The sequence below is a fragment of the Mytilus edulis genome, chromosome 1 (genome assembly GCF_963676685.1).
Source record: "Mytilus edulis chromosome 1, xbMytEdul2.2, whole genome shotgun sequence".
Lineage (NCBI taxonomy): Eukaryota > Metazoa > Mollusca > Bivalvia > Mytilida > Mytilidae > Mytilus > Mytilus edulis.
In genome coordinates, this window is record NC_092344.1 from 9778223 (window position 1) to 9790711 (window position 12489).

Here is a 12489-nt window from a genome sequence, read left to right on the forward strand (position 1 = left end):
TGCTCATTTTTATTTAACAAATACAACGCGTTAGAAGGAGTACTTTAACTTTCAGAAAATGAAAAATCTGTATAAACGTTCTTTTTGCAAATTTCGCGGTAAACGAAACTGTTTGATAGATTCTAGATTTGTATAAAGCCGAAAAAGTTCAGATCAGAGAACCTACCACCCCAAAAACACATTTAACTTTTTTTTCCTCGCAAAAAGCAGACATTAGAATTTCATGTAAATTTCAACGAATAGAATTCATCAATGATGTCACTAAATGCAATTTATATGTCGAAAACAGGCATATTATCTCATATTGGCATCTGATTTTACTCAGACCTGTATATATATTGCACCTTTTATGCTCAAACTCCTTAACTCAGTTGACAGTGACCACTTTATTCACGAAGAAACGAAAAACAGGTGATATGATTGAAAATGAAACAACTATCTACCATAGTAGAAATTACTTTTTTGTAAGGAATACAATAGGTCCCCGTATGGCCTTCAATGATGAATAACACTCATATCATATGTTCAATGTTAATTGAGCTCGACATGACAAAATATGAAGCAGTCAAACTAGGAAACCAAAATTCAGATTTACTTGACAGCAAAGAGAAAAACAAATATGACAAACAGCATTAATTTAAATGGCCGGATTAAACGTGGTTGTGAGGTTCAAATCATCTCTAACCATGGGACAGTAAAAAACTCATATTTAGTGAAACCTCCTTCATAGCCAATTACAACTTATCGATACATCATGTTCTCCAAGCTAGACTGTTGGCATGCCATAACAACAGGTTCAACCTTCTATTTGTTTTTATTAAAATGTCCTGTACTAAGTCAGGAAAATTGCCATATTATAGTTCGTTTCTGTGTGTGTTACATTTTAATGATGTCTTTCTGCTGTTGTGTCGTAGTTCTCCTCTTATATTTGATGTGTTTCCGTCAGTGATAGTTTGTAACCCAGATTTTTTTTTTTCTCAATCGATTTATGAATATCGAATAGCGGTATACTACTGTTGCCTTAATTTGTATCAATCAGCGTACAATACTTTTCTTTTACTCGTGATATTCTATAACATTATACACCAACATTTTGCATTTTACCATATACTTCTGCTAATTACACAAGACAGAAAAGATCAAGACTAAACATGCAGCCATAAACAGGGATGAAAATTACAATAAAATTCAAACTAGAGGCATGTTTATTATGTATCCGTTCAGACCACCAAAGACTTTAAATGAATTTATATTTTATCCATGCACATTGGATCTTTTATCAATATCAGCCGTCCTGTTTCCAGCAACAAGTAACATCGAAATTTCAAAGCCGGTTTCAATACCTGGCCGGCCTGACTTCATAAATATCCTAACATAGTATGAAATATACACAGTACTACGTAGAAATATGCCATACGGCTTGTAAACTCGTTTAAAAGAAAATTTACATCCACTTTGTAATCCTTAGTTGAACATTTAAAAACATCATTGCAATTTTTTGTTTTGATCACCTTTTGTTTCTTATTCCAAATAACAAAATAGAAATTAACTAATTGATGTTTTTCTCGTACACTGTATAATAACCACTAAAATACATGTAACACGGATTTGTGCACATAGATAGATGGAGCCATGATTTGTAAATTCAAAAAGAAGGATAACGTACATCACACACTGGATTAACCAAAGGTGTATATGTTCAATGAAATGTCAAAACGATATTTTGAAAATGAGAAGTGAACAAATGAAATTCTAGCACTGCATCATATTTCTTGCTTATAATTTCCGACTAGGCGAACGTCCCCTTCAAGCCAATCAATTTTGATCTGAAACAGTCATTTTGATCAGATTTTTCTTCTCAGTCTTTAAGTTGATTGTAAGATTCATCCCATGCGATTAATTCAGTATTGTACAGACAAATTGATTACATATACATAAGAAATATTCAGTTTATATTCAGACTGTTCAGTTATCATTGATATTAACATGTAGGCATCAACATCATACGGAGTTGTCTGAAAAGAAAATAAACAGTTGAATTCACACTAAAATATAATAGAAAAACAAACGACACAACGGAAACACAACGTAAAAATGTTACATACACAGAAACAAACTACGATATAACAATGGCCATTTATTGACTTGGTACAGGATGTTTTTAAAGAAAAAAATGGTGGGTTAAACCTAGTTTTGTGGCATGCCAAACCTCGCACTTTAATGGCAATGTTAAATATAACATTAAAATGACAACATAATATTACAGGACTACAATACAAATAAATAGGAGAACGTGTTAGGCAAAGAAACACATGAATAATAGATAGCAAAAGGCATCAGGATTAAAATGCAATACGCCAAAAACGCGCCTCGTCCACACAAGACTTACCAGTGACGACCAGATATAAAAGTTCGAAAGTCAAAAAAAGTACAAAATTGTGCAGCACTGAGGATCAAAAGTTGAAAAAGGTTGTGCTAAATACGGCTAGGGTTTTTTGCTTGTGATAAGAACATCCTTATTATTTACAATAGTTAATGCTATTGCAAACAGTAAATTTTATCAAAGGAATATAAAAGGTATACATGATAAAACTGAAGTCTTAACTAATTTCAGAAAACAAATCCCGAATACATAATACAAAGACCAAAAAATACAGAAAATAGACACACCCGACTTAGTCCAGGCCTCAACGAAAAAAGTCATAAAATGACGTCACATACGAAATGGTGAAAAAAGCACAAAAATTACGTCAAGTTTTAATTTCTGAAACAGCACAAAAATGACGTCACATTCGAAAAACTATATCTCAAAAATAAGATAGAATTAGGATTGATTTAAGATTTTAATAGAACTAAATACTGATAGTACATTTAAAACACAATGCACATTGCAATACTTATTAATAGCAATTAACTATATTATATATATGTCCGGTTTGTTTTGAATTTAACTTCAAACGTAAAACATCGTTCAGATTACGTTGAACAAAATCGAATCTAATAAATGAAGGCGGTGATTAATTTCCTTTACCAAAACAAATGAATATAATAGAAAAGACGTCAACAAATTTGACAAAATCCGATGAGAATTACAAACATAACATCAAACTAAATACATAAATTTGGGATAGATAAGTACCGTAACACGTCTTATAGTAATGCGAATTCACACTTCCCAAAACAGTCACAATCGGGAACAAGTCACGTTCGGTAATTAAATGATTAGACGACGTAATGACAAACTACAATCTACCATGTGGTAAAAATGTCCTTAGCTAGTTTGGTCAAAGACACATCGTATGGATGAAATAATTCGTGATGGTGTTCATAAAAATTTACTGAGTGTATATTTTAATCTGTGCTCCTCATAACTTTGTTGAAGCAGTTTCTGTGTAAGAAGCACACTTCTGTATATGAAGTCCGTATAGTGTGAACAAGCACGAGAATAACGTATCAATTGTGATATGTAAACACCATACGAAGTGGCAGATGGTATGTTACTGCTGAGAAATGAGAAATTTATAAATCCTTCCGTTTATCATAGATTTTCGTGTGCGTCAATATCGTGTGCGTCAATATTGAGGAAAAGATTAAGGTATGAAGCAAATCTTCTAGTATCAGTAGTATCCTTAATTTCAAGTTCGCAGGATATATGAGATGTAAGTATTGTCTGAAATATGGGTTATTCAATGATAGAACATCATCAATATATCGGAAAGTAAAATTAAAGAATTTCGCAAGGTGCTTTTTCTTTTTGTCTTTTAGAAGGTTCTGAATGAATTCTGCTTCATACGAGTACAAAAACAAATCGGCCAGCAAGGGTGCAGAATTAGTACCCATTGGAATACCGACTGTCTGTTGAAATATAAATCCTCCAAACTCATCAAATATATTGTCGTTCAAAAAGTCCAGCATTTTGATAATATCATCTTCAGTATATTTTCTGGTAGGAGTGTCAATGTATCCAAGTAACAATTCGTAAAAGTTATCCATTATAAGTACGGTATACAACACAGAGCCTAGATGCATACCGAACAGCAATCATAAAGGGCCCCAAAATGGCTAACGTAAACCATTCAAACAGATTAACCAACAAACAAATGCAGCTAGTCTTTTTAAAGGCGACAACCTTCACCATGTTCACCATAACCTGAATGTAAAATCACAAAAGAAGGACGAAAGATACCAATTGGACAGTCAAACTCATAAATCTAAAGCAAACTGACAACGCCATGGCTAAAAATGGAAAAGACAAACAAACAACAGCACACATGACACAACATAGAAAACTAAAGAATAAACAACGCGAACCCCACCAAAAAACTAGGGGTGATCTCAGGTGCTCCGGAAGGGTAAGCAGATCCTGCTCCACATGTGGCACCCGTCGTGTTGCTTATGTGATAACAAATCCGGTAAATATTCTAATTATGTAGGTCACATTCATGAAAGGGAAGGGGATTGTAGTTACGACGTAAGGAAGATATCCGATATCATTTGTGAAACGGTTATTCCATAACGGTCAGCCAACTCGTGATGGCGTCCGTAAAATTTACGAAGGGATGATTTAACTTCACCATTTGGAACTCTTGGTTTAATAGCGTCCTTGTGAGCAGCAACCCTCGATCAAGAAAATCCTGATAGGAAATGTAAGCACGGGAATATCGTATCAATTGGGAGATATATACCCCGTATGTAGGTTTTCTGGCATGTTGCTACATAGAAATGAAAAGTTCACAATTGGAAAGCTGGAATCTTCTCTTTTGTCGTAAAGTTTTGTTTTCAACCGACCCTCATTGTCAATATCTAGATGTAAGTAAAGATATGAGGTCGACTTAACTGTATCTGTAATACACTTGATGGGATAGATACGTTCCACATAATCACCAAATTTTGAATTATCTAGTGAAAGAACATCATCTATATAGCGGAAAGTAGAGTTAAGGGATATTGCTAACTTCTTATCTTTCTTCATAAGAAGTTCCTGCATGAAGTTAGCCTCTTAATAATAAAGAAACAAGTCGGCCAGTAGAGGGGCAAAGTTTACATAGAAAGACACAAATACACAAAATATCAATTAAAATGGCTTAACTCAATCACAAGACATATTACAAAATCAAGTACACATACACTAAACATATGTATTTATCACGCATTAAATTGTAAATAAGATAGCAACATGGTTTAGGTAAACAAGTATAATTTGAAACGTTATAAATGTCAACCTACTATGCAATAATTGGCAATAAAAGTAAAATTACATTTATTCATAATGTGAGTATTGTTTGAAAACTGTCAGTGTAAATAATTTATGCACTACGAAGTTATTACTTCTCGTCTTTAACAAAATATAAAGATTAAAAATAAACCTGATATAACTCTTTATTTAATAGTAATATTAAAAGTATGCTCGAAAACAGATTTGTATCAACAAAGTACTGGCGGCCTTTTCATTTCGTGTCATGTTGCCTGTTCTCGTGGGTCTAATGGTTTATAGATACTTCCTGAGGTTTTTTTTAACAGCGGGTCTAATTGTTAATGGCTACTTCCTGATTTTTTTTTAATTGACGTTCTTTCTCTAAAAAGTAAAATAACAAATTAAAAAACTCCTAATCAATTTCAAATCGGAAAGTCCCTTGTCAAGTGTCGTAATTTCTCCTATTCTTTCTAAATGTAAAGGGGAAAATGTGATAAACCATATACAGGAACGCCTGATTGTTGTGTCCATTATGTTATCATTGTATGTACTGTTGCATCAAAGCTAATAAATGAATTAAACGATTGTCCATGTTTTTTTCTTCCTTATTTCATTATTACCTTTGAGTATAACACATATGTAATACTGTTATGTAACCACAAAACAAATTTGTTATGTTGTTTTATGTTTTTACACCAAATACGCGATATTCAAAAGAAGGGGCAACACATGGCAACTCATGTTCAGAATCGTGTGTCTAAGGGTTTTCTACACATTGTGACCATGGAAACTTACACATTCAATCAAAAGCAATGTGAAGGTATTGTTATAGTACAAAGCAATGTGAAGGTATTGGTATAGTACAAAGCATACAAAGTATATTTTTATATAGTAACAAGTGTGGACACATATCAGTGTGGATAGTATGTTTTGATGTTTGACAGTATTTTGTATGACAAAAGAAGTTCTATGTTTTTCCCATATCATTAACTGTGTTGCACAATATGACAACCAACCTGAGCATTAGGAGAGTTGTTTATTTAATGTTTAGTTTTTTATGTTCAAAACTGGCATGGAAGAGACACTAATTGCATTAATTTCCAAATGATTATGATAGAATATGTTCCACATCTTAGATTTTGGATACATTTTGAGCTAGGAGAGGAACACATAACAGGTTCATTTTTCATAATGTGATTTATTTTTATATGGGAGATGGTATCTGAGAACATGTATTTGCTTAATATTTGTATGGTTCTATTTATATTACTTTGTGAACGATCATCATGATCATAAGTAAAAGATTTCGTTTTAATGTCGAAATTGTTTCTCAGATTAGAAGATATTTAATTGTTTTAGGAATTAATTTACTCAGTTTAGAAGACATTAGTTATGACAATGCCTGACATGTTGCTTTGGGCTAGATGAGCTAGAGAGTAAACGTCTGTGTTATCTTATATTAATTAATTGAAAATATTTCCTCCAAAGCAGGTCAAAGCAAAGAAATAAAATTGGCCAGTATGAAAATGATATCATCAAAAGAACCTTTGTGAGCATGCTGCACAGGCTCATAAAAAATATAACTGCTACAGAAGTCATCTGATAAAATTTCAAGAGGATATGAACATCTCATTAATATGTCCAAAGATCTAAAAAGTTATAGTATTCAGTATGAAAAAGGTATTGCAAAAATATTCTCTTTTCAATTCAGTTTGTGATATGGATACACATATAGGTAATACCAATACAGTAAGGCAGTTTTGTTGTGGTATGAAAGTGTATTGTAGTAATTAATAATTGCTGTTAATTCACAAAAATTAAAAAAATAAACAAATGAATGTTAAATGTTGAACATGTACAATGAATTTATAGTTTTATAATTCAATTAGGCCAAATAGGCCTTATAATATTTTTTTTAAACAACACTGGATGACCATTTACACTCAGGACTAAGGTGTCATGTAGGCAGTATACATGTATAAAATAAAGTGTTACATAGCAATCAGGCATCATATTTCTATTATCTAGAGTAGCGTTGTTTAGTAAATTTGTGTTTTTCAATTTGGCTAATGGACAAAAATGTTTGCTTCAAATCTAAATAAAATGCTATTATCTCCTTATTACTTACAATGTACATAAAATGGATACAACTTTGATAATTCCTTGTTGTCTGTCAAATCTTTATTTCCCAATGAATTAATTGCATAACAATGAACTAAGCTCAAAGCAAAGCACTTTCATAATACACTTGGACAAAGAGCTTAATCCAGTTACATACTTTGAACTACGTATAAACAGGTCCTTCATAAACATCAATTGAACAAAACCATATCGCTACAACATGTCATACTACGTATACATGGTGGGATCAAAAGTCCTGAAGAAAAAGACATGAATTTTATTATTGTATTTTAGGTATAAATACCGCTTAAATCTTTCACAAAGTTGTGGTAAAAGCATTCAGTATCTATGACCTATCAACCACTAAGTTTTTATGCACAAATTGATTTAGATTGAGTGTACTCTGTTGAAAATAAGAACATATCTCCACCTAATTTTCGTTAACTGATGAAGAAACATTCAAAACTATAAAATTTTATCTTAGACTTGTGAGTTTCTATTTACCATCACCACTGAATCAATAATATATTTCAACATATATAAGAGTAAAATTGACACACATATATAAGACTAAAACTGACATTTGGGCTTTACTCCACCTTTATTTCTCAAGTCCATGTTCAAATCTGACTTCATGATAAAATAAGATTCCATATCGAGGAAATATCCCTCTGATGGTCTAGCCGCAACGAAATACCAGTTTTAAATGTTAGGTGGAACCTATATCTTAAACGATATAATCTAAATATATTGCTAATACATTTCATAATAATTCATCTCCAAACTTTGCTATATTTTTCATTATTTTGTCTTTTGTTTAAAACTGTGTATTGACCTCTAGATGTCTTTCAATTACATTCAGGTTGGCTTGGGTAGATGTCTGATTATTGTACATGTTATACATCAATGTGGGATTTTTTTAACAGAAATAACAACTTTTCCTTAAAATTCAAATAAAATGGATGCAAGAAATTAAAAGTCATCCATAGGAATTCTACTTTCAATAACCAGCTGGGCCATGAGCGCATGCAAGGCTTGTTACATGTACTAAGAATAAAGTTCAATTACTTCTCAATGTCCTATTAGGAATTTATGAAAATCAAGCAGGGAGTTTACATCAATAGATACAGTATAAACAATGCACCAAAGTTTAATGAGAATTGTTGATAACATTATCAGAAACTTGAAAATTCCCCCTTTTTAATATATAAAACCCCATAACTTGGAAATGTAAAATTTATAAGATTCTATCTAAAGCCAGCAGCTTACATCACTAGATATATCAACAATTCACCAATGTTCATGAGAACTGCTGAAAGCACTTTTGACTTAAAGTTTGAAAACTGGAATTTCCCCCCTTATTTTAGGACTCAGAAACATAAATTGTAAAAAAAAAAACGAAAGGGAGCTCACGTCGATAGATATAAACAATTCACCAAAGTTTTATGCAATTTTATTAAAGCCCTTTAAAGTTAATGTCTGACATGTTGACAACGGAGGGACAGACAGACTGACAACAGTATTCTATTCTACATCCTGTAAACAGGCCTATACAAATGAGAACATCTTATACTGTATATTCTGCTGTAGAAAAGCCCAACATGTTAATATTTGAATACAGTTAATAAATTGATATAAAGATATAAAAAAACTTTCATGGCATCAAAACTATAAGTATTTGCATTTGTTCTGTTGGTTAATAGTTATAGTGGTACATGTACATGAGGACTGGGATGAAATCAATTATAAATGTATACATGTATAGTTCTATTCTGATTAATAGTTTCATGGTAAATAAGTTGTAGAATTCTGTTTGAAGTTTGCAGCATATTCAAGTAGGAATTTCAAAGTTTTGTCATAAGTTGTAATTCTGTCGTTATACCAAAATTTTAATATTGTTTTAAAATGTTTGACCCCCCTTGTTTTAGCCGATCAATGCATTTGAATGGGGACATATAGTTTGGACCCCCCTCTTTGTCCTTGGTTGGGACCCCCCTTTTTTAAGTGGCTGGATCTGGCCCTGCCACCCATCCGCGTCCTTTTTTAGATAAAAGGATGGGAATGGGGGTGTACCTTCGGGTGTACCTCCCTATTTCTTGAATCTACTGTTATAGTCGAGTTTGTCATATCTTAAAACCGTCACTGCTAGGATTTCAAACTTCTGTGGCTATACATGTACATGTATATATTTGTTTTGTAATTGGTAATTTCGATATGGCAGTATGGTGTTTGCAGAATCCCCCTGTAAATACCATGAGTAAATTCGGATATACCATTTTCATTTAGACACACTCAAGTGTAAACAAACTGTGTGGCATGATTCTGTATAATAAAGTATCATAAAATTGAGCTGTTTTCATTAAGAAACACAGTTAGTAATCATCAAAAATCTTATGGATAACTGGATACCATAAGAAGAAGAAGAAGAACACATACAAACATACGTTTATCATACAACTCAAAAATAAACAACCCCTAAATACAAATAAAATTCTTATAGAGAATCGTCCATAGCATGTGAAAGACATTGAATTCACGACTGAATACACGGTTTTCGCTGAGTTTGTCAGTTGGTATGACTGACATTTGATAAAACAAAAATAGATATGTAAGCTGATAAAATATTCAATAGTTTTTTTGTTGGTTGAAATGTCTGAAATGTGATGGGATTATGCAGCACATGTATCCCTTCACCAGTTCACTGGCTCAGTTTTGAATATAGAATAGAGTTGAGACTAAATGTGTACAAACCTGACATCTAACTTTGTTGTAGAAAATGTGATCATCAACAATTTATTTCACAATACATATGCATTAATCCAAATTCACATCCATTCGTACGGTCTCAATAGGTGACTTTCCCGCGGAAATGTCATGTGATATAAACATGGAATTGTCCACAGCGATACAGGTGAAATACGTAGAAAAACAATTGTGGACAATTAAAATCAATCAATCATTTTATCGATCAATAAATCGAATTACGGAAGCCGTTGTTTATACGTGAATGAAAAACATTCCAAGTTATTGCTGGCGTCAAACAATCATATATTCAATGATATGATATATGGGGTATATGGCAAGGAAACAGCAACCAGAATATATCAGACTATATGATTAGTTCATCGTTTGTTTATGAGACAATTTGGAAATCCTTGATTTTTTTTGAAGTTATTTTTATACACGACTTCGAAAAATTAGATCTTCACAGTATAATGCTTTTAATAACAATGCGATTATTGTGAAACCAAATACAAACCCCTATATATATATATAAGCAAGCAAAGTTCATCATATCATGACGTTGTTGTCTTGTTGGACTGATAATATTATTAGGAATGTAATATAACTAATTAAAAGATTTTTTTTAAAGTCGATTCTCATTAAACATCATTCAAATAAAATAATTGTACATTGTCACTTGGTATCACATATCCACTTGATTGTCTACCAGTATGCAATGCAGTAGTAAGTTACACAGTCTATGAATAAGACAATATCAAGACAGTTGTGTATGAATCTACAATTATTAGTAAGTGTTATCGACTCAGAACAAATATGATGTGAATTTCCTGTATTTAAAGAAACACTAGTTTCATTTGATCCAATCGTATCTCTTGGAAAAAAAATCATTCACTGCCGTAAATCATGAACTGTTCTGAAACTTTTCTTGCAGTCAGTTCAGTACTATTCTTTATATTTTCAGACAACTTAGTATGATGTGGATGTATACATGTTAAGAATAGTTACTGAACAGTCAAAACATAGACTGCACAGATCTTAATTTATCAATCTGTTTAAACACTAATGAATTTACAGCATTGGAGGAGTCTTTCAACATGTTCTATTTTCAAAAAGACTAAAAATAACTAGAATTATTTTTTATTCAGACTTTTGCAGAAAAAAATCTGATCAAATGACTGTTTCAAATCAAAGTGTTGGCTGACAAGTAAGGGAAATCAACCTAGTTACGGATCATGAACCCGATTTTATTTAGTGTTAGAAAAAAATTGAAAACAACACGTCAGTTCAGTACTATTCTTTATATTTTCAGACAACTTAGTATGATGTGGATGTATACATGTTAAGAATAGTTACTGAACAGTCAAAACATAGACTGCACAGATCTTAATTTATCAATCTGTTTAAACACTAATGAATTTACAGCATTGGAGGAGTCTTTCAACATGTTCTATTTTCAAAAAGACTAAAAATAACTAGAATTATTTTTTATTCAGACTTTTGCAGAAAAAAATCTGATCAAATGACTGTTTCAAATCAAAGTGTTGGCTGACAAGTAAGGGAAATCAACCTAGTTACGGATCATGAACCCGATTTTATTTAGTGTTAGAAAAAAATTGAAAACAACACGTTTAATAATTCTTGCGTCCGAAGCGCTTTTCTGGATTTACCTTTATCAGGAACGCTCAAAGCCAAACATTTGAAATCCGAAGATGTATAAGTACCGTAACCGTTGAAGAGCTATATTTCAAAAATACCAAAAATAAAAAGCCAAATTCATCTAACGCAAATATTGACTGAGGGAGTTGAGACCTTAGTTTCTTAATAATTTCAAAATTTATAAAGATTAGAATTTCAATTTTCTTTCTTCAAATCATTCATTAAAACATCGGTATAATAATTTGATGTTTTGTTCTACAAACAGAACGTTGGTTTATCCAGTGTGTTTGTTAAATTAAACTCCTGTATGAATTTACAAAAAGGGGTTCATTTGTATATGTGCAATATGTCCACGTTACATGTAGTGTACAGACTTATGAACAGTTGAATAGAAATAAAATTGACAATGGTAATAGGCAATGAGTTTAAGAGACAACAATCCGATCATAGAACAGAAAAAAGCCGAAGGCCACCAATGGGTCTTCAATGTAGCGAGAAACTCCCGCATCCGGAGGAGTCTTTCGGCAAAAATACATTCATTAGATAATTGCAATTTGTTGTAAAAAAATATAACGGGATCAGAAAACAATGTATTGTTGTGATATTTTTTGAATTTTTATTTTCGGAATATAACTAAGATGTTTATTTCCTTTAAACGGGTTTACCAGGAGTGTATGGCATAGTGTTTACGTATTACTATGCATATTCGATGCTAAAAAAGGATTATTACGAAGTCATAGCAGAAATATTTATCTGCTTATTAAATATCAAAG